Below are 23382 nucleotides of genomic sequence, written 5' to 3'. Positions count from 1 at the left end.
CTAAAATTATGTTTTGTGGGACAATTTTGAATAAACTCAGATGAAGTCCGACTTTAACCCTAAAACGTGTTTTTCATTTTTAGAGATTCCTGGCGATTAGACAAGAGTTACAGATTTGGTGTATTCTGGGACCTATAGTAAAATTTTATGGCGAACAATTTTATAGAATATTCTTGAAAGATTTTCGAAAAAAGGACAAAAAAGACCCCTTTGATGAACCGCATGAGGATTAAAATGTTTAACAAAAATATTTCCCAAACCCCCCTCGATTTTCCTTGTCATGTTTTTTTTTTTTTTTTTTGTCGCACAGTGTTTTTGTTAAAAGTAAGCGATGGATGGCAACTTCGAAGAACTGTAACTCAAAAATAGTAGCAAACAAGTGAGCAAGTCGGGACGAGCCGACTATGTGATACCCTACACCACTACACCTTTGCATAAGCTTTTCATTCGTAAAAATTTATTTTAGGGAGTTACTCAATTTTTCACCTGTCTGGGTTTTATACCAAATGGCGAACTAAATCAAAATCAATAGGCTTCTTCCTCTTCTTCTCCGGGACCCCCATCAACACCCAAAATTTGGTAACGATCCGACCAAAATTGCGACCTGTAGCGTGATTATAAGTATTAGATGGACCGACTCATTCTGGTATATATATGTAAGTATGGGTCTACGACCATTATTTCGATGCGTTACAAACTTTTTGGCCACAGCCAACTTATAATAAATACCCTCCTCACATAGTGGTGTAGGGTATAAAAATAATGGGATCACAAAGTGATAGATGTGTACTGAATATATCAACAAAATATTTGTGGTGTTCAATGTGGGGTTCCTCAAGGTTCTGTCTTGGGTCCTCTGTTATTTATAAAGTTCATTAATGACATTGTGGAATCGGTTGTTGATGAAAGATGTAGTTTATTTTTGTATGCGGATGATGTACATTTGTTCCTTAAGGGCTGTTTACACCATCTATCAATGTCATATGAGCTGCCATTTCTTTCACCCATTCGACATTCTCTATGTTTGTCAAAATTGATGTCATCCATACAACTTTCAATTTGTGCGTTCATACCTGAAAGTGTTATTTTCGTATGACATAACCTAAAAATATAAAAACAGCTGCTTTTGTCATTATTTACGTTTATTGTTGAGTTGCAATTTTGCGCAAATTTTAATTTTGGTTGAAGGAAACTGAATTGGTAGAATTGGTGTTTGGAGTTATAGAGGCATTCATGTTTTTGCCACCAAACAATCATTTCAAAGACTGCTTCTTTCGACCAATCGATGTGAAAATAACATTATAAGCGCCATTTATTTACTTTACTGAATATTTAAATACACATACCTTTCCATTTTCTTTTTTAAAAGATTTTGTTTTTCATTTTTTGTTTGAGAATGTCAGAAAACAGCTGATAAATTTATGTTTACATACGAGAATGCCGTATCAAATAGAGCGCTCCCTAAATGAAAAATTTACATATGAGTTGCCAAATCATTTTGATCGATGAAAATTTTCATAGTGTTTACACTATGTGTACAACATTCGCAGGTAGAAAATTTGGCATCTCATACGACATTGATAGATGGTGTAAACAACCCTTTAGGGATAGTTGTGTGACTGAAATGGAAACATTGGTGAATTCTGTTCTGCTGTCAATTTCGTTATGGATATCGGCCAATGGTCTTGCGATAAATTGGAGTAAAACAAAAGCTTTGCTGTTCAATCATCCTGGAGCTCAGGCTCTGGTTAATATCTGTGTGAACTCTTTGTGTGTGGAATTTGTGGATGAAATGAAATGTCTTGGTGTTATAATTGATCGTAAGTTGGACTTTAAAAAGTACATTGATGTTTTATTGTCTCGTGTGAGGTTTCAACTTCGGAGATTGTATTGCCTTGATGCTTATTTCCCTCTATTTGTGAGGCAGAGAGTGACCGTATCTTTGTTGATGTCGCATGTTAATTATTGTTTGGAAGTCATTAGTGGCACCTCTTCTGGTCATATGCAACGTTTTGGAAAGGTTGTTAATTTAATTGTTCGTTATGTGTATAACTTGCGACGTAGTGATCATGTATCATTGTTTGTTGGTGATTTTCTTGGGGTGTATTTTACCAATTATTTTGATCTTCGTATTTTGCAGTGTCATTATAGGGTTACTAGGCTTTTACACACAGACAGTATTGGCAAGACTATAGCAAAGTTACAAACCATTTTCGCCAATACATTCATACTTTTCTCTATACATATTTAAAAATTTATAAATGTATTTTTGAAAAAGGTTTGTATTTTTGCTATTGTCTTGCCACTACTGGCATTTGTAAACGCCGGGTTATGAGCAACTCCGACTCATTAGGGATAGTTTTGTATTTTGAAATCCACAATTTCTGCTGCCTAGATTTTTGACTTCCATTGGTGAAAAATCGTTTGTTGTTAGGGCAGTGAAACTGTGGAATCAGCTGCCTTTGGCCTTACGTAATTTTACGTGTGCTAATTATTCTTATAGGCTTAAAGTCTTGGAATATCTGCGCTCTTCTTAATTATGGGATACTTTATTTTTTATATTGTTTAAAGGCTGGGGAGCCTTGTCTATATTGTCTGTATAATTCCTAGGTTTTTGAAACGTTCCTGTTATATATATCTTTTTAATTTGTAGGATTTCTACTGTATTCAGTAACTATTATTACTCTTTTGTTGAGAGCAATAAACAGTTAATACATTTGGTATTTTGTGTCCCGCCAGCCTTTTGCACTGCCTTACTAGACTGTTTTGTTTAGTTAGTGACAGTGGTTCGAGGTATTTTTACTTGATTTCAATGAATTCTTAGTATAGATTATTGCTACCATTAATTTTAAAATTTGGTTCTTTTTTATTGTATAATTTGTTAATTAGGGAATTGTGGCTAAATAATATCAAATATTGGCCTGTGAGGCTTATTTACAGTGAATCACAGTTAAAAGTATCCACTTCACTTTCTTTCATTAAAACTGCGATTTCTAAGAGTTAATTAATGATAGCGATTTCATTCTTTTTTATATTGTTTCATTAGTGTCTTAACTTAAATATTATAAAATAAAATTAACAAAATTCAGATAAGTTTAGATAAAAAAAAAAAATAAAAATGGTTAAACAACATCGATTTCTACCTCACAGTGAAAAGTATATCTAAAAGTTTCATGAAACAAAAAGGATTTTTTAGGGTTTCAGCCCTTGGTATGACATCCTTTGGTATCCTTTACAGCTTTTAGCCTTTTTGGCAAAAATTTAACTAAATTTTCGGTGCACGATATCTGCATTTTTTCCCATCCTTCCTGCAAGGCATTTTTCAGGGTTCCTATACATTAGATGTTACGATTTTTTATATTTGTCTCCAAAATACTCCATAAATTATCTATAGGATTTAAATCCGGGGATCGGGGAGGTGGTGTTTGAATCACTTTTGGACAGTTACATAGCATCCATTTTGGAAAAATATGTGATTTGTGCTCGGGCTCATATGTTGATAAAATTGGACTGTTATCCCAAATCCCATTTTTTCAGCGCCTAAATTTCAAATTATCCTTTCAGAATGTTTAAATAATACATCTTATCCTTATTTCCTTCGATAAAGACACGATTTCCTACACCGGAAGCACTCATACAACGCCATACCACAAAAGAGTCTCCTCTGTGCTTTACTTTTGAAATTGTGTGTTTGGGGTCCAAGGCGGTATTTGCCCTTAATTGGTCCATATGACCAAAACAGGTTAAAGTTGTCTTCATTGCTTTCATTGGCAGCCTGTTTTGAATTTGTTAAGCTAGGGTCACACTAGGCAAATATTTGCTCCAGCGACAGGGAGTGTGTGTTTACTGAGAGCAAGTGAGCATAAATTGCAATGCATTATTTACGTTCATTTGCTCTCAGAAAGCGCACACTGCCGGCCGCTAGAGCAAATATTTGCCTAATGTGACCCTAGCTTTAGTGAGTTGTGCTGCTTGGTGTTGTATTTGATGACAAATTAAGCTTTAACCAACACATCAATACAGTCGTCTCTAATATAAATTTTTCTTTAAGATGCCTTTATAGTACTGACCTATCCTTGCCTGTCCATGTTAGGCAGCGTTTGGCTCATGGGCTGATTTTGCCCATGGTACACTATATTGTTTGGAGGTATATTCTGCCACTTCTCAAGTATTGCGGATTTAATTGTACTTGCAATAAACAGAAATATTTTTCAAATATTTCATCATTACGCATTTGGATTCCGATTTTTGTTCATTTTATGGCATTTAACATTAGCTTCGTTCCAGTACTTTTTTAATGGTAAAATATGCAAGAGAAAACTGTCAAAAATGAGTTCAACGCACACATTTCTCCAAAATGTACGGGAACGAAAAAATGGCAGAAACGTAAAAAAATCTGGAACAATTGTCAACGTCGTCGTGTCAGCCAATCAGAAGGCGACAAACATGTTGAACATTTTTGCTCGCTCAAATTTGTCGCGTAAAAAGTTTCTAAAGAGAAAGCTATTCAGCGCCATTTTTGTTCAAAGAGAAGTGAACATTTTGCAACTTTTTTGGTTTACGGGAAAGCATTTCGGGTAAAAATGTGTAAAAACTTTTTAGTTCTGGAACGAAGCTATTATTTCCCTCCTAATGCGAACATTGTGGTAAATATTTACGGATAAAAACGATGAAAGTATGCTACGAAATGTCACCTGGGATAACTCAAGAAGTAAGGTATTTTCAACAAAATTCCATATGCAAAATTAATAAAAGTTTATTATTTCCGATTTTAGCTGAAGTGTATCTAATAATGAGCAGCAAATCTACTGCCCTTAGTGGAAACATTACCTAAACTTAATTCATTTTTTATAAAACTTACGTTGTTTGATTGCTATACTTTTATGGCCTTGAGGTATAAGAAAAAACGTTTTCTCAATTTCTTTAAATAAATATAACCTCTAACTCTAACTCTTTCAAGAAAAATGTACATGGTGTATCTATTATTTTGAGCAGGTGTGTATAAACCACACATTGTCGAAAACTTATTGTGTATAAACTTACCTTAGTGCTTTGCTTAATCCGTATCACAACACGTTTAGAAAAAATCCAACTTGGTTTTTTGTTTTACCTGAAAAGAAGGCATTAGATTAAATTGTGTAAAAATCAGGATTATGTATGTTAAATATTAATTTACAATTATACTTTTAATTAATATAAGTTAATTACAAAGGAATACTACAAAGGCCATCATCAAAATTTGATAATTTATTATTTTCTTAAATACTAAGGATGTTGCTGTTGAAGATTAATAGCTTTAAGTAAGTCAACACCTTAATTTTTAATAGTGTTGTTGAGATAGTTTGCTGCAGAATTGAAAAATGCGCTTGATGTCGACAAGACAACAGCGTCGCAATAGGGACATTTGTTATCCATATTCTTATTTATTAGGTATTGATTGATGCTGGAAAATATCTTAATTTTCTTCTTCTCTAAGTTCGTAGGATACGATGTTACTTGCTTCTGTGGTTTAACATCACTATAGTGGTGGGTGATGCTTAAAACTCTTCATTTTGGCTATGGACTATGATGTTTGTGTTAGGGTTCTACTGTAAACAATCAGAAACTAGGCATCATTGTTATTATACATACACACACACACACACTTGCTACCCTCATGCTATACTCTTTCTCACTCAGTCAGTCTCTTTCAGTCATTCAGACAACACAGTCATTGTATTACACCACAAGCATTAACACGCACATCAACTATTGTAACGTATTTCAGTTTCCAGAGTTAAACAGTATAAATCTTGCTTAAGTTTGTTAATTTATCAATAAGTCTTTTATTTACAACATAAAAGCACAACTAAATCTTTTACTCAAACGTAAGAGTACAACAACTGGCGACGAGGACGGTGAATAAGGAAATAAATTCTTTAATTTCAATTCATCTACGCAAAAATCAACTGCACATAAAATGTCAAGCAAGAACATTGTGAAATTACTAGCTGAACAGCAAGCGGCTATGAATCTTCAAACGCAGTTACTGCAACAATTAACAAATCTACTTCAAGCACAGAGTACTGGAAACACCAAAGATGCTACGAGTCCCAGCACTTCAAAAGCAGCATTAATGGAATCTCTTTCACATTCCATGACAGACTTCGTTTATGAACCGGAAAGCGGATTAATTTTTCAAGCGTGGTACAATCGCTACCAACATGTCTTCGAAAAAGAAGCCCAATCTCTGGACGATCATGACAAAGTTGCGTTACTCTGGAGAAAGATGTCAAACAGTGTTCACGAAAGATTCAGGAACTACGTTCTTCCAAAGAATCCAACAGAAATGAGTCTCAAAGACACCCTGGAGAAACTTAACAAACTATTTGGTAAGGTAGAAACTCAAGTGTCTCAACGCTACAAGTGTTTGCAAATGAAAAAACTTGAAGGAGAAGACTATAAGGAATACGCCGGTAGAGTTAACTTACAGTGCGAACTCTTCAAGCTAAATGAAATGCAAGTGGATCAATTCAAGTGTCTAATCTATGTCTTAGGTTTACAATCAAGCAAAGACAACGACATTCGCTTACGTTTACTCAAATTGCTAGACGAAGCAAAGGACTCCACAACTCTAGACACGCTTGTAGATGAAACTCAACGACTCATGGATTTGAAAACAGACAATACATTGATCGAGCATCAATCGCAATCAATATGCGCAGTCAAGAAATTCGCCAAGAACAACAACAAGCATTCCCATAAAATTCCTAAAACGCCCTGCTGGTTATGCGGAGACATGCATTACTCAAAATACTGTCCATTTAAAAATCATAAATGTTCAAAGTGTCAGCAGACAGGTCACAAGGATAACTTTTGCAAAAGCGCAAAACGAGGCAAGTCCACCACAGACAAAACTGCAGTCAAGTCGGACAAAACAAAATACAACGCCAACGCTGTATTCTCTTCAAAGCAACTCCAATTTCAACAATTGCGAAAATATACCACCGTGGAAATAAACAAGAAACAAGTCAAATTACAAATCGACACAGCATCTGATATTTCAATCATATCACGATCAACATGGGAATACATAGGTAAGCCTCACGTACACAAAACAAATGATACTGCAACAGACGTGAATTCCAACAGCATCAGCCTAATCGGAAAGTGTCAATGCAACATAACGGTATCAGACAAAACGCTAACTCTACAATGTTACGTCACGGAAATCGATAACTTAAACATAATGGGTATCGACTGGATACAAAGTTTTAACCTTTGGGACAAACCAATTTCAGCTTGGTGTCGCCAAATATCAAACGATGAATACATATCAAACCTGAGAAGCAAGTTCAAACCTGTTTTCGACAACAGTAGTCTTGGCCTTTGTACAAAAACCAAAGTGCATATTAAACTTCTTCCAGACGCAAAAGAAACATTCATTGCAAAACGCCCAGTGAGAACAGAAATAGAAACAGAGCTAGATAGACTTGAAAAAGCAAATATCATCACACCAGTCAATTCTTCAAAATTTGCAGCGCCAATAGTCGTAAGTAGAAGGAACGGAAAAATTAGAATTTGTGCAGACTATTCCACGGGTCTCAACAATTCAATTGAACCAAATCAGTATCCTCTCAGATTGTCACGATTGTATGATATTTAGTCATTTGGATCTCTCTGACGCATATCTACAAGTAGAAGTCGACGATCAAAGCAAAGACTTGCTAACTATTAATACTCACAAAGGGTTATACAGATTTAATCGCCTCACTCCGGGTATAAAATCAGCACCAGGATCCTTCCAGCGAATCATGGATTGTTAGGGTTCTACTGTAAACAATCAGAAACTAGGCATCATTGTTATTATACATACACACACACACACTTGCTACCCTCATGCTATACTCTTTCTCACTCAGTCAGTCTCTTTCAGTCATTCAGACAACACAGTCATTGTATTACACCACAAGTAGTAACACGCACATCAACTATTGTAACGTATTTCAGTTTTCCAGAATTAAACAGAATAAATCTTGCTTAAGTTTGTTAATTTATCAATAAGTCTTTTATTTACAACATAAAAGCACAACTAAATCTTTTACTCAAACGTAAGAGTACAACAACTGGCGACGAGGACGGTGAATAAGGAAATAAATTCTTTAATTTCAATTCATCTACGCAAAAATCAACTGCACATAAAATGTCAAGCGAGAACATTGTGAAATTACTAGCTGAACAGCAAGCGGCTATGAATCTTCAAACGCAGTTACTGCAACAATTAACAAATCTACTTCAAGCACAGAGTACTGGAAACACCAAAGATGCTACGAGTCCCAGCACTTCAAAAGCAGCATTAATGGAATCTCTTTCACATTCCATGACAGACTTCGTTTATGAACCGGAAAGCGGATTAATTTTTCAAGCGTGGTACAATCGCTACCAACATGTCTTCGAAAAAGAAGCCCAATCTCTGGACGATCATGACAAAGTTGCGTTACTCTGGAGAAAGATGTCAAACAGTGTTCACGAAAGATTCAGGAACTACGTTCTTCCAAAGAATCCAACAGAAATGAGTCTCAAAGACACCCTGGAGAAACTTAACAAACTATTTGGTAAGGTAGAAACTCAAGTGTCTCAACGCTACAAGTGTTTGCAAATGAAAAAACTTGAAGGAGAAGACTATAAGGAATACGCCGGTAGAGTTAACTTACAGTGCGAACTCTTCAAGCTAAATGAAATGCAAGTGGATCAATTCAAGTGTCTAATCTATGTCTTAGGTTTACAATCAAGCAAAGACAACGACATTCGCTTACGTTTACTCAAATTGCTAGACGAAGCAAAGGACTCCACAACTCTAGACACGCTTGTAGATGAAACTCAACGACTCATGGATTTGAAAACAGACAATACATTGATCGAGCATCAATCGCAATCAATATGCGCAGTCAAGAAATTCGCCAAGAACAACAACAAGCATTCCCATAAAATTCCTAAAACGCCCTGCTGGTTATGCGGAGACATGCATTACTCAAAATACTGTCCATTTAAAAATCATAAATGTTCAAAGTGTCAGCAGACAGGTCACAAGGATAACTTTTGCAAAAGCGCAAAACGAGGCAAGTCCACCACAGACAAAACTGCAGTCAAGTCGGACAAAACAAAATACAACGCCAACGCTGTATTCTCTTCAAAGCAACTCCAATTTCAACAATTGCGAAAATATACCACCGTGGAAATAAACAAGAAACAAGTCAAATTACAAATCGACACAGCATCTGATATTTCAATCATATCACGATCAACATGGGAATACATAGGTAAGCCTCACGTACACAAAACAAATGATACTGCAACAGACGTGAATTCCAACAGCATCAGCCTAATCGGAAAGTGTCAATGCAACATAACGGTATCAGACAAAACGCTAACTCTACAATGTTACGTCACGGAAATCGATAACTTAAACATAATGGGTATCGACTGGATACAAAGTTTTAACCTTTGGGACAAACCAATTTCAGCTTGGTGTCGCCAAATATCAAACGATGAATACATATCAAACCTGAGAAGCAAGTTCAAACCTGTTTTCGACAACAGTAGTCTTGGCCTTTGTACAAAAACCAAAGTGCATATTAAACTTCTTCCAGACGCAAAAGAAACATTCATTGCAAAACGCCCAGTGAGAACAGAAATAGAAACAGAGCTAGATAGACTTGAAAAAGCAAATATCATCACACCAGTCAATTCTTCAAAATTTGCAGCGCCAATAGTCGTAAGTAGAAGGAACGGAAAAATTAGAATTTGTGCAGACTATTCCACGGGTCTCAACAATTCAATTGAACCAAATCAGTATCCTCTCAGATTGTCACGATTGTATGATATTTAGTCATTTGGATCTCTCTGACGCATATCTACAAGTAGAAGTCGACGATCAAAGCAAAGACTTGCTAACTATTAATACTCACAAAGGGTTATACAGATTTAATCGCCTCACTCCGGGTATAAAATCAGCACCAGGATCCTTCCAGCGAATCATGGATTGTTAGGGTTCTACTGTAAACAATCAGAAACTAGGCATCATTGTTATTATACATACACACACACACACTTGCTACCCTCATGCTATACTCTTTCTCACTCAGTCAGTCTCTTTCAGTCATTCAGACAACACAGTCATTGTATTACACCACAAGTAGTAACACGCACATCAACTATTGTAACGTATTTCAGTTTTCCAGAATTAAACAGAATAAATCTTGCTTAAGTTTGTTAATTTATCAATAAGTCTTTTATTTACAACATAAAAGCACAACTAAATCTTTTACTCAAACGTAAGAGTACAACAACTGGCGACGAGGACGGTGAATAAGGAAATAAATTCTTTAATTTCAATTCATCTACGCAAAAATCAACTGCACATAAAATGTCAAGCGAGAACATTGTGAAATTACTAGCTGAACAGCAAGCGGCTATGAATCTTCAAACGCAGTTACTGCAACAATTAACAAATCTACTTCAAGCACAGAGTACTGGAAACACCAAAGATGCTACGAGTCCCAGCACTTCAAAAGCAGCATTAATGGAATCTCTTTCACATTCCATGACAGACTTCGTTTATGAACCGGAAAGCGGATTAATTTTTCAAGCGTGGTACAATCGCTACCAACATGTCTTCGAAAAAGAAGCCCAATCTCTGGACGATCATGACAAAGTTGCGTTACTCTGGAGAAAGATGTCAAACAGTGTTCACGAAAGATTCAGGAACTACGTTCTTCCAAAGAATCCAACAGAAATGAGTCTCAAAGACACCCTGGCGAAACTTAACAAACTATTTGGTAAGGTAGAAACTCAAGTGTCTCAACGCTACAAGTGTTTGCAAATGAAAAAACTTGAAGGAGAAGACTATAAGGAATACGCCGGAAGAGTTAACTTACAGTGCGAACTCTTCAAGCTAAATGAAATGCAAGTGGATCAATTCAAGTGTCTAATCTATGTCTTGGGTTTACAATCAAGCAAAGACAACGACATTCGCTTACGTTTACTCAAATTGCTATACGAAGCAAAGGACTCCACAACTCTAGACACGCTTGTAGATGAAACTCAACGACTCATGGATTTGAAAACAGACAATACATTGATCGAGCATCAATCGCAATCAATATGCGCAGTCAAGAAATTCGCCAAGAACAACAACAAGCATTCCCATAAAATTCCTAAAACGCCCTGCTGGTTATGCGGAGACATGCATTACTCAAAATACTGTCCATTTAAAAATCATAAATGTTCAAAGTGTCAGCAGACAGGTCACAAGGATAACTTTTGCAAAAGCGCAAAACGAGGCAAGTCCACTACAGACAAAACTGCAGTCAAGTCGGACAAAACAAAATACAACGCCAACGCTGTATTCTCTTCAAAGAAACTCCAATTTCAACAATTGCGAAAATATACCACCGTGGAAATAAACAAGAAACAAGTCAAATTACAAATCGACACAGCATCCGATATTTCAATCATATCACGATCAACATGGGAATACATAGGTAAGCCTCACGTACACAAAACAAATGATACTGCAACAGACGTGAATTCCAACAGCATCAGCCTAATCGGAAAGTGTCAATGCAACACAACGGTATCAGACAAAACGCTAACTCTACAATGTTACGTCACGGAAATCGATAACTTAAACATAATGGGTATCGACTGGATACAAAGTTTTAACCTTTGGGACAAACCAATTTCAGCTTGGTGTCGCCAAATATCAAACGATGAATACATATCAAACCTGAGAAGCAAGTTCAAACCTGTTTTCGACAACAGCAGTCTTGGCCTTTGTACAAAAACCAAAGTGCATATTAAACTTCTTCCAGACGCAAAAGAAACATTCATTGCAAAACGCCCAGTACCATATGCCGTGAGAACAGAAATAGAAACAGAGCTAGATAGACTTGAAAAAGCAAATATCATCACACCAGTCAATTCTTCAAAATTTGCAGCGCCAATAGTCGTGAGTAGAAGGAACGGAAAAATTAGAATTTGTGCAGACTATTCCACGGGTCTCAACAATTCAATTGAACCAAATCAGTATCCTCTGCCCACTCCTGAAGAAATTCTCTCAGATTGTCACGATTGTATGATATTCAGTCATTTGGATCTCTCTGACGCATATCTTCAAGTAGAAGTCGACGACCAAAGCAAAGACGTGCTAACTATTAATACTCACAAAGGGTTATACAGATTTAATCGCCTCACTCCAGGTATAAAATCAGCACCAGGATCCTTCCAGCGAATCATGGATGAGCTATGCACAGGCATCCAAGGAGCACGAGCGTACATAGACGACATAGTCTTGGCAAGTAGATCTCTTCACGATCACAAAACTAATCTTAATTTGTTATTACAGAAAATTCAAGATTACGGGTTCAAACTCAAATTCGAAAAATGTCAATTTTTCAAACCATCAATCAAGTATCTAGGTCAAATCATAGATAAAAATGGCATACGACCTGATCCAGATAAAATTCTTGCAATACAGAACCTGAAGGTCCCTGAAAACATTTCAGAAGTACGATCTTTACTAGGCTCCATAAACCACTATGGAAAGTATGTCTACAACATGAGAAACATCCGAAAACCACTAGATGATCTCTTAAAAAAAGATCACAAATTCATTTGGACCAAAGAATGTCAACAATCTCTCAACGAATTCAAACGCATTCTAACATCGGATTTACTACTAACTCATTACAATCCAGCATTGCCAATTCACATTGCAGCGGACGCATCATCACATGGCATCGGAGCGGTAATATACCATACTTACCCAGACAACAGTGTCAAAGCCATTCATCACGTCTCAAGATCACTTACTCCAACGGAGCGAAATTACAGTCAAATCGAAAAAGAAGGACTAGCACTAGTTTTCGCCGTACAACGTTTCCACAAAATGATTTTCGGAAGAAAATTCACCCTACATACCGACCATAAGCCATTGCTCACCATATTTGGTTCCAAAAAAGGTATTCCGGTCTACACCGCGAACAGGTTACAACGTTGGGCTCTCATCCTTCTCACCTACGATTTCGATATAAAGTATACCAATACAAAGGATTTTGGACATGCAGACGTTCTGTCAAGATTGATAAGCGCACATGAAAAACCATCAGACGAGTACATCATAGCTTCAATCAACCTAGAAAACGACATAAGATATGACATCACAGACGCCGTATCAACACTGCCAGTTAGCTTCAAAATGATACAGGATGCAACCAAAAAGGATTCAACCTTACAAACAGTTTCAAACTACGTATACAACGGCTGGCCAGAAAACAAAAACAGCATAGATTCTTCAATTCTTCCATATTTCAACAGGCAAGATTCAATATCAATAACAGATGATTGTCTTATGTTCAATACGCGCATAATAGTACCCGAATGCTACAGAAAACAAATTCTCAAACAACTGCATCGCGGACACATAGGAACAGAAAGAAGCAAATCTATCGCACGCAGCTACGTATATTGGCCAAACATAGACAAGGACATAGAGACTTATGTCAAGAAATGCAACAATTGCCAACTCGCAGCAAAAAGTCCCATCAAAACCAACCTTTGTCCTTGGCCCACAACAACACGCGTTCTCGAACGTGTTCACATAGATTACGCAGGTCCTGTAAAAAGCATTTACTACCTCGTAATAGTGGATTCATATTCCAAATATCCCGTCATATATGAAACTTCATCAACCACGACCGCAGCAACATTAAGGTTACTAACAACTTATTGTTCACAGTTTGGAAATCCTGAACAAATCGTATCCGACAATGGAACACAATTTTCCTCAGCGGATTTTGAAAATTGGTGTTCTAAACGAGGAATCAAACACACACGAACAGTTCGATATCACCCAAGTTCCAATGGTCAAGCAGAAAGATTCGTCGATACTCTCAAACGATCTTTAAAAAAATCAGAGGGAAAGGAGACGGCATCTAATGCACTACAAACATTCTTAGAAGTGTATCGTTCAACACCGAACAAAAACTCACCTAATGAACTCTCTCCAGCGGAATCATTCCTAGGTCGAAAAATGAGAACAGTTTTCGATTTAATAACAAAGCCTCCACCAGCGAGCAGAGAGAGAAACATTCAAATGGAGAAACAATACAACCGGAAACATGGTACAAAACAACGAAATTTCATCACTGGAGATCTTGTCTACGCTAAACACTTCAAAGGTAATAAAAGCTACTGGGTTCCAGGTGAAATTATCAACAAAGTGGGAAATGTTACCTACAACACTCTCATTCAAGTGGATAAGAGACAAATTCTTGTGAGATCTCACGCAGATCAACTCAGACCAAGAGAAACCGATCAAAATGTACCTGCAGAGCAAAATGATAATCTTCCTCTTCAAATCCTACTAGAAGACTTCAACATTAGTCCACCAATGGAAGAAGATTTCACAACTCCACCATCATCACCGGTTATGCACCCACAACGCATCACTTCTCGAAGAAACCCTGTACAGCCAGTATCCCGGACCCCCGAGAAGTCTCAAAAAGGGAGATGTTAGGGTTCTACTGTAAACAATCAGAAACTAGGCATCATTGTTATTATACATACACACACACACACTTGCTACCCTCATGCTATACTCTTTCTCACTCAGTCAGTCTCTTTCAGTCATTCAGACAACACAGTCATTGTATTACACCACAAGTAGTAACACGCACATCAACTATTGTAACGTATTTCAGTTTTCCAGAATTAAACAGAATAAATCTTGCTTAAGTTTGTTAATTTATCAATAAGTCTTTTATTTACAACATAAAAGCACAACTAAATCTTTTACTCAAACGTAAGAGTACAACATGGATGAGCTATGCACAGGCATCCAAGGAGCACGAGCGTACATAGACGACATAGTCTTGGCAAGTAGATCTCTTCACGATCACAAAACTAATCTTAATTTGTTATTACAGAAAATTCAAGATTACGGGTTCAAACTCAAATTCGAAAAATGTCAATTTTTCAAACCATCAATAAAGTATCTAGGTCAAATCATAGATAAAAATGGCATACGACCTGATCCAGATAAAATTCTTGCAATACAGAACCTGAAGGTCCCTGAAAACATTTCAGAAGTACGGTCTTTACTTGGCTCCATAAACCACTATGGAAAGTATGTCCACAACATGAGAAACATCCGAAAACCACTAGATGATCTCTTAAAAAAAGATCACAAATTCATTTGGACCAAAGAATGTCAACAATCTCTCAACGAATTCAAACGCATTCTAACATCGGATTTACTACTAACTCATTACAATCCAGCATTGCCAATTCACATTGCAGCGGACGCATCATCACATGGCATCGGAGCGGTAATATACCATACTTACCCAGACAACAGTGTCAAAGCCATTCATCACGTCTCAAGATCACTTACTCCAACGGAGCGAAATTACAGTCAAATCGAAAAAGAAGGACTAGCACTAGTTTTCGCCGTACAACGTTTCCACAAAATGATTTTCGGAAGAAAATTCACCCTACATACCGACCATAAGCCATTGCTCACCATATTTGGTTCCAAAAAAGGTATTCCGGTCTACACCGCGAACAGGTTACAACGTTGGGCTCTCATCCTTCTCACCTACGATTTCGATATAAAGTATACCAATACAAAGGATTTTGGACATGCAGACGTTCTGTCAAGATTGATAAGCGCACATGAAAAACCATCAGACGAGTACATCATAGCTTCAATCAACCTAGAAAACGACATAAGGTATGACATCACAGACGCCGTATCAACACTACCAGTTAGCTTCAAAATGATACAGGATGCAACCAAAAAGGATTCAACCTTACAAACAGTTTCAAACTACGTATACAACGGCTGGCCAGAAAACAAAAACAGCATAGATTCTTCAATTCTTCCATATTTCAACAGGCAAGATTCAATATCAATAACAGATGATTGTCTTATGTTCAATACGCGCATAATAGTACCCGAATGCTACAGAAAACAAATTCTCAAACAACTGCATCGCGGACACATAGGAACAGAAAGAAGCAAATCTATCGCACGCAGCTACGTATATTGGCCAAACATAGACAAGGACATAGAGACTTACGTCAAGAAATGCAACAATTGCCAACTCGCAGCAAAAAGTCCCATCAAAACCAACCTTTGTCCTTGGCCCACAACAACACGCGTTCTCGAACGTGTTCACATAGATTACGCAGGTCCTGTAAAAAGCATTTACTACCTCGTAATAGTGGATTCATATTCCAAATATCCCGTCATATATGAAACTTCATCAACCACGACCGCAGCAACATTAAGGTTACTAACAACTTATTGTTCACAGTTTGGAAATCCTGAACAAATCGTATCCGACAATGGAACACAATTTTCCTCAGCGGATTTTGAAAATTGGTGTTCTAAACGAGGAATCAAACACACACGAACAGTTCGATATCACCCAAGTTCCAATGGTCAAGCAGAAAGATTCGTCGATACTCTTAAACGATCTTTAAAAAAATCAGAGGGAAAGGAGACGGCATCTAATGCACTACAAACATTCTTAGAAGTGTATCGTTCAACACCGAACAAAAACTCACCTAATGAACTCTCTCCAGCGGAATCATTCCTAGGTCGAAAAATGAGAACAGTTTTCGATTTAATAACAAAGCCTCCACCAGCGAGCAGAGAGAGAAACATTCAAATGGAGAAACATTACAACCGGAAACATGGTACAAAACAACGAAATTTCATCACTGGAGATCTTGTCTACGCTAAACACTTCAAAGGTAATAAAAGCTACTGGGTTCCAGGTGAAATTATCAACAAAGTGGGAAATGTTACCTACAACACTCTCATTCAAGTGGATAAGAGACAAATTCTTGTGAGATCTCACGCAGATCAACTCAGACCAAGAGAAACTGAAAATGTACCTGCAGAGCAAAGTGATAATCTTCCTCTTCAAATCCTACTAGAAGACTTCAACATTAGTCCACCAATGGAAGAAGATTTCACAACTCCACCATCATCACCGGTTATGCACCCACAACGCATCACTTCTCGAAGAAACCCTGTACAGCCAGTATCCAGGACCCCCGAGAAGTCTCAAAAAGGGAGATGTTAGGGTTCTACTGTAAACAATCAGAAACTAGGCATCATTGTTATTATACATACACACACACACACACACTTGCTACCCTCATGCTATACTCTTTCTCACTCAGTCAGTCTCTTTCAGTCATTCAGACAACACAGTCATTGTATTACACCACAAGCATTAACACGCACATCAACTATTGTAACGTATTTCAGTTTCCAGAGTTAAACAGTATGAATCTTGCTTAAGTTTGTTAATTTATCAATAAGTCTTTTATTTACAACATAAAAGCACAACTAAATCTTTTACTCAAACGTAAGAGTACAACAGTTTGTTTTAGAAGTAAGTAGGTCCCTTATTTGGGAATACCAGCCCATTTGTTTTTTATTAAATTCAATATAGATTTGATAGCAGATAAACTGTCGGAATCGTCGATTTACCTTCGGTTTGTTTAGCTATTGTGATATCTTCTAAATTTTCTGCTACTTCAACAATAAAAATAGAACAGTAGTTAGATGTGCTTATTACAGAGACAACAGGCCACGGAGGCTGGAACAGCGACCAAAGTCTTGGAAGACAAAGTTCCCACCACCTCAAACAATGCCGCTAGTCGACTGACGAAAGAGAGGAGAGGATACCGAAGGTCATTGCATTATCTTATGAAGTGCTCGGCATGGAACCTTCGTCCATCTCGATGAGAGACTGCAAATTAATAAAAACCAACCTCAATGTGGCGAGCAAATTGGAGAGGAAAGTTGATATTGATAGGCAGTCTCTCATCAAGATGGTCGATAAGATCCTGATAGAGTCAACGCCAACCGAAGCTCCCACAGCCTGCAAGGCTCAAAACACGAGCGATGCTGACTTGACTCAGCCACCTAAGATGATGCCACCTTCGATTGAGAAGCCTCAAAATCCAGGGGAGGTGAGAACCGGGAAGCCTGTCCTCCCAGCATCGGACTCTGTAACTGGGCATGTGCGGTGAAGAAGGTTAGATCTACGATGGAACCGTGCTAAGAGACCCATTCCGAGACAGGACTCAAGGCCCTCTACCTCCTCTGCCCGTTACCAAAGGAACGAGAGCGAGAAGACCACCAATACTAAGGCCAACTTGAGTCACAAGGTGACTTCTCGATCTCCTCCTAAAAGTAACGAGACGAGGAAGAGAAACAAATCGGACAGACCGATGGTGCCGGATGAACTGCGAATAGCAATCATCGACAAAGCAGATCCAGAAGGCAGGATCAGTGATGGACACTGGCGGCTGATTGAGAATCAGCTGCGTGATATAGTGTTCGCAGGAGAAGGGGAGCCTCCAAATCACACCCAATTCGGCAGTGCCGCCCCCTACAGGGGCATCAAGGTCATCTGCTGTGAAAACAGGGAATCTCTGCACTTCCTTGTCGACACAATAGATGGCCTTGGTGAACTCTGGGAGGGTTGTCAACTGTCGACTATGGGTGTAAATGAGATCCCTAAGAGAAGGGTATTGTCAGCATGGGTACAACCCAACCTCCAGACAAGCTCTTGGAAACTTGTAAGACACAGCCCGGAGGGTGAAGGCCTTACCATAAGAGTGTCAGTCGACATTCAAGGGCAGGAGTACTTACGGACTCGCGAGGGAAAACTGCACTTTGGCATAGGATGGATAAGGTTCCGTCTAGGTCAAATACAGTAAAGGAGCGACAGCAGTAGCCGCTTCGCATCATGCAGATCAACCTGCGTCACTGCAAAGCGGCTGCTGCTGAACTTCTACTTTCCCTCAAAAAATCCGAAGTTGACATCGCTTTGGTACAGGAACCTTATCTCTATAAAAAAAAGGTTGCCGGCCTTAGCGATGGCAACTATACTACCTGCTCCACATCCAGCGGAGACAAGGTAAGAACCTGTATAGTTGCCAAAAAGAATCTAAATCTAATGTATCTCTCTAATTACAGCGGAGGAGATATCACGGCTGTTATAATGCAAGATAGGTCACAAAAATCCACCATCTTCGCATCAATTTACATGCCATACGAGAGCCCTGACCCACCTGGCCAACACTTGAAAGTCTCATAGAAATGATGGGAAGCACATGCCTAATTATCATGGGGTGCGATCAGTGTTGCCGAATTTGACGATTCATCGTCATTTTGACGATTTTTAGGACCAAAAATGAAAAATGACGATTTGACTATTTTACGGTCCAAAATCACGATTTTTCACGTAAACCAAAATTACATGAAATAAAAGACAATAACTATACATTTCACGAATAAGCTCGATTTTATGAGCTTTTTTAATGTTTTATAGAAATTTCCAGACGGATTGGCTACATTTAGATACATATCTGGAATACAGGTATTTTCAAAGTTTTTGCTAACATTCGAATTACATCAGCTGATCATTTTCATTTAGGATTGTTAATAGATGAACATTTTTTGAGATAAAGTAGGAATTATGTCTATCTCGTTGTGAAAAAATATGAGTCCAGCTTTCTTAACTTCCTACTTATGCCCCCTTTAAGCGGACAGTCAGTTATGAATGAGAGTTTTTATCGATTTCCGACTGCCTAACAACAAAAATGTACGTGTACCGACAGACATGGATGGTCACACTGTCAAGGTAGCGATATTTAAGCTAAGCTGTCATTCAGATCTGGCAATGTATATCCAGCTTTACCTTGCTGCATTACTATAAACTCGATAACCATAGGGAAAACCATCATCGTGAAAGATGTTTTTATAACAGTATTTAAGTGATATTGGGTGGATTTACTACTGTGGGTTGTATGTCTTATGTTGTCAGTCTCATTGACAAAACTATCAGCGAAAAAATCGAATTTAACGGAAGCGATTATGTTGACGATTTTCCAAATGTTGTTGACGATTTGACGATTTTTTTGACGATTTCCGATCAAAAACTGTCGGCAATACTGGGTGCGATGCAAGCCCATCATTTCCACTGGGGAAGCAGTGACACGAATGCTAGAGGTAAGTCTGTATTCGCTTTTATATTAAAATTAATATGAGAATATTTAATAGGGGAAATGAGAGCCATTTTCAAAATAAAAATAGGGAGGAAGTTATTGATATAACCCTCATCAATAAAGACGAATCCAATATCATTGACCGGAAAGTATCCAAAGAATGTTGCTTTTTTCTTATATATTTAGAAAAATGTGTATAAATAAAAACACAAAATTCATATCTATTGGATCGATGGAATGGGTTCAAATGCTGATGAAAAGATTGGATCTTTCACGACTTCCTTTGCATGGGTTCAAATGCTGATGAAAAGATCGGATCCTTCACGCCTTCCTTTGCATTGGTTCAAATGCTAATGAAAAGATCGGATCTTTCACGACTTCGTTTGAACCAATGCAAAAGATGCCATGAAATCACGTCATAGCATGGAACCCCTTTCTTCAAAATTTGCTGGGCCCAGCAAAATGTTCGATGACAAATCATGAGTTAAATCATGGTTGCAAGTGATCTGGCATGTCATCTTTTTGTCATTTTCACTCATGAATTTTATATGAGCGTGACCCCCAAAAGATGACGTTCTTTTTTGGATCCCAAGCATGTCATTTTAACCAATGCGTTGACATGTCATTTTCACCAATGTTTTGACATGTCATTTTCACCAATGCTTTGGCATGAAATTTTCATGTCTTGTTTGGAAAATGAAAAATGCTGCATTTAAATATGATTTTCATGACAAACAAAAAAACTCTTTATTAACCAATTTATAAGCAAAATATATTATAAAAATTGCAATTTATTACCGTCGCTGTACCGCAACAGAGTTTACTTCCTCCGCTCTCCGCACTTTTATTTTGTTTCATCTTACAAAATTCTTTTTCTATTATCTTCCCAACACCAGTTCAGATTTCGACATGGACCCCAACTGCACTCCTTTATGAATTTCTTGTTCATGAATTACTCTCAATTGTATAAAAAATTGGAAGTTTATACTCTTTCATTTCGGGAAGAACTGATATCGCTACGTACTGATCTACAAATCAACTTGGCTTTTAGGGATCTCTAGAGAATCAAATGTAACGAAATGAAACGAGGGACTTTTTCAGGAAAATATCATTTATGCGTTATTAGTTTATTTTTAAGTTATAACATTTTCTTTCCAAAAGTCGTTACTTCTTTCATTTCAGATTCTTGTTCCTTTTCTTTTCGGACTGCCAAAGGTTTTTGTAGCGAGTTGTAGAAGTATAATTTTGGTGGACATAAATATTTTTACTATTCTTTAAAACAAAAATGTATTTTGATAGCAAAAGCTGGGCTTACAGGTTCACGTTGCTATTGCATCATGATACATTCTTTATTAGATGGACTTTCCATTGTTGTCTTATTCCCATCACTTGCATTATTATTGTTAACTAAGAGGTTGTTTACACTATCTATCAATATCATATGTGCTGGAATTTTCCATCGTTATACAGTCGCTAATATCAGCAATATTGGGAATTTTCCTTACGCCATTTACTTTTTACGTCCACACCATCAAAAACGGAGTGAAATTACATCGCCGCATTGCCTGCGTGCGTAGATACGGAATGTTATTATTTCGTGTCATATGACATTGATAGCTAGTGTAAACTACCTCCAAATAACAACCAAATTTCAAATAAATATGAAATGAAAACTTATCCAAATTTTACAGATTTCACAGTCATTCCAATTAAATGACGCGAATATTCTTCCATCAATGCTCGTCACTGTATATGCAAATTTATATACGTACATACATATATTTAGCATATAGCGAAAACAAAGTACATCAGTATCACAAACAAATTGCGCAATATAAGCTCCGAAAATCTGTCCTTTATGAATCGTGCCTAATTGCCAAGAGAATTGGCGACATAATCATCCATATGCCCTTCCTTTTAACTGTTGATTCGCGTCTATTGATTATCGTTTGTGGTAAATAATGTTTCTTGTTAAACAATGAAACTTTCTACAATGCGATGCGCAACCTACAAAAACGAATGAAATAAAAAAAACATGATAGCAACCTAACAACTTAAAAGGGGGGACAGACACACCAAACATAACACGAACACAAGCATCATTCCAACCATAAGAAAGTGTAGAAAATGCAAATTGATGGTGTTTTCATCGTCGTACGACAAAGTATAACAATAATACAAGGAGGACGGGAAAGTTATTTCATGTCTCACACAATTCTTTTTGGTTTTTCTAAATTCTTTGAATTGCAATTGTTTATTAACAAAAAATTACAGCGATTTTTCTTATGGTGACAGCCCAGCTACTTGTTGTGTAATTCAGGTGTACATTTTTTAAACATCGATTTCTCAGCCAATAAAGAAAACGAACGAACAGTATCCATCAATAATTAAAACAAAAAAACTATGGAGATGAAAAAAACTACAATGTGTAACACTTCACCACATTTTTCATCAGAAATTTGCACACAAAACTAAACTTACCAAATTTTTATTGTATTAACATTTTCCTAGTTAGTATTTAATTTCTTCTTAGTCTTGCAATAACGCAAAAAAGAAAATTTGATGCTGATGAATTTTTTAATTTTTTCCTTATGTCGTCTGTCGTCACTTGCAATTCACAAGGATGCAGTTATTTTATTCGTTCTTTTCGTAAATATATCTACAGGAAAAGTTTTAACTTTTGTAGAAAATAAAAAGGTTGCACACGTTTTTTTTTTCTTTATTCAGCGACAATTCTCAAAATTTCAATTGGAAAATTTTTTTTTTCTAAGTTCACAAAATTCTTTATTCACTTTATTCACGTCACAGTGTAGGAATACATAAGTCGAATTTTACGACATGACTTATAATAATCTCCCTAAATGAACGCGTTGCGTACACCAAATATCTACCTCGCCGGCAGTACGCCGTACTAATGGCACATTTACACCAAACAGCTTACAATAACTCGTTTACATATTTATTTATTAATGACAATTATACTTAGGCCATGTTTATATTATAGCCTTTTGCAGGGTTAACCTACTTAATTAGGATTTATTTGACGTATACGCAAAGGAATTGACATTTGAAACCCAGTGGGTTTGTTAAATCTGGTTATATATAAACCATGGTAGAACTACCAGGTAGTGGTATCACACCAGCTGATCGAATATGAAAAGTCAAATCCCTTTATAAAAAAATTATTTTTGTTGTAATTTTCCCAACAACATAAAGAAAGTTTTGACATAACATATTCAAAATTTTACGATGCCACTACCTGGGTAATTGTGCCATGATATAAACGTACTATTATACTTGATTTAT

The 23382-nt window shown here is 37.1% G+C and overlaps 1 protein-coding gene across 11 annotated transcripts in view; it reads right to left on the bottom strand.

The window, feature by feature from the left end:
* The window catches only part of Ufd4 (ubiquitin fusion-degradation 4-like), a 64653-nt gene extending 41710 nt beyond the window's left edge, over window positions 1–22943 (bottom strand). For 4 of the 11 annotated variants that reach the window (XR_012410307.1, XM_073968455.1, XM_073968457.1 and 1 more), the window contains exons 1-2: window positions 22558–22909; window positions 5044–5110 (exon numbers count right to left, since the gene is read on the bottom strand). The gene's annotated coding sequence lies outside the window, so the exon portion shown is untranslated. Of the gene's footprint in view, window positions 1–5043; window positions 5111–22557 lie in introns of all 11 variants that reach the window. The other 7 variants (XR_012410306.1, XM_073968460.1, XR_012410305.1 and 4 more) reach the window with 5 other exon arrangements.
* Window positions 22944–23382: the final 439 nt, after the last annotated feature.

Source organism: Musca autumnalis, unplaced genomic scaffold, assembly GCF_047663935.1.
Source record: "Musca autumnalis isolate F117 unplaced genomic scaffold, ASM4766393v1 scaffold_2, whole genome shotgun sequence".
Classification (NCBI taxonomy): Eukaryota; Metazoa; Arthropoda; class Insecta; order Diptera; family Muscidae; genus Musca; species Musca autumnalis.
This window is presented reverse-complemented; position numbering and strand designations above follow the sequence as displayed.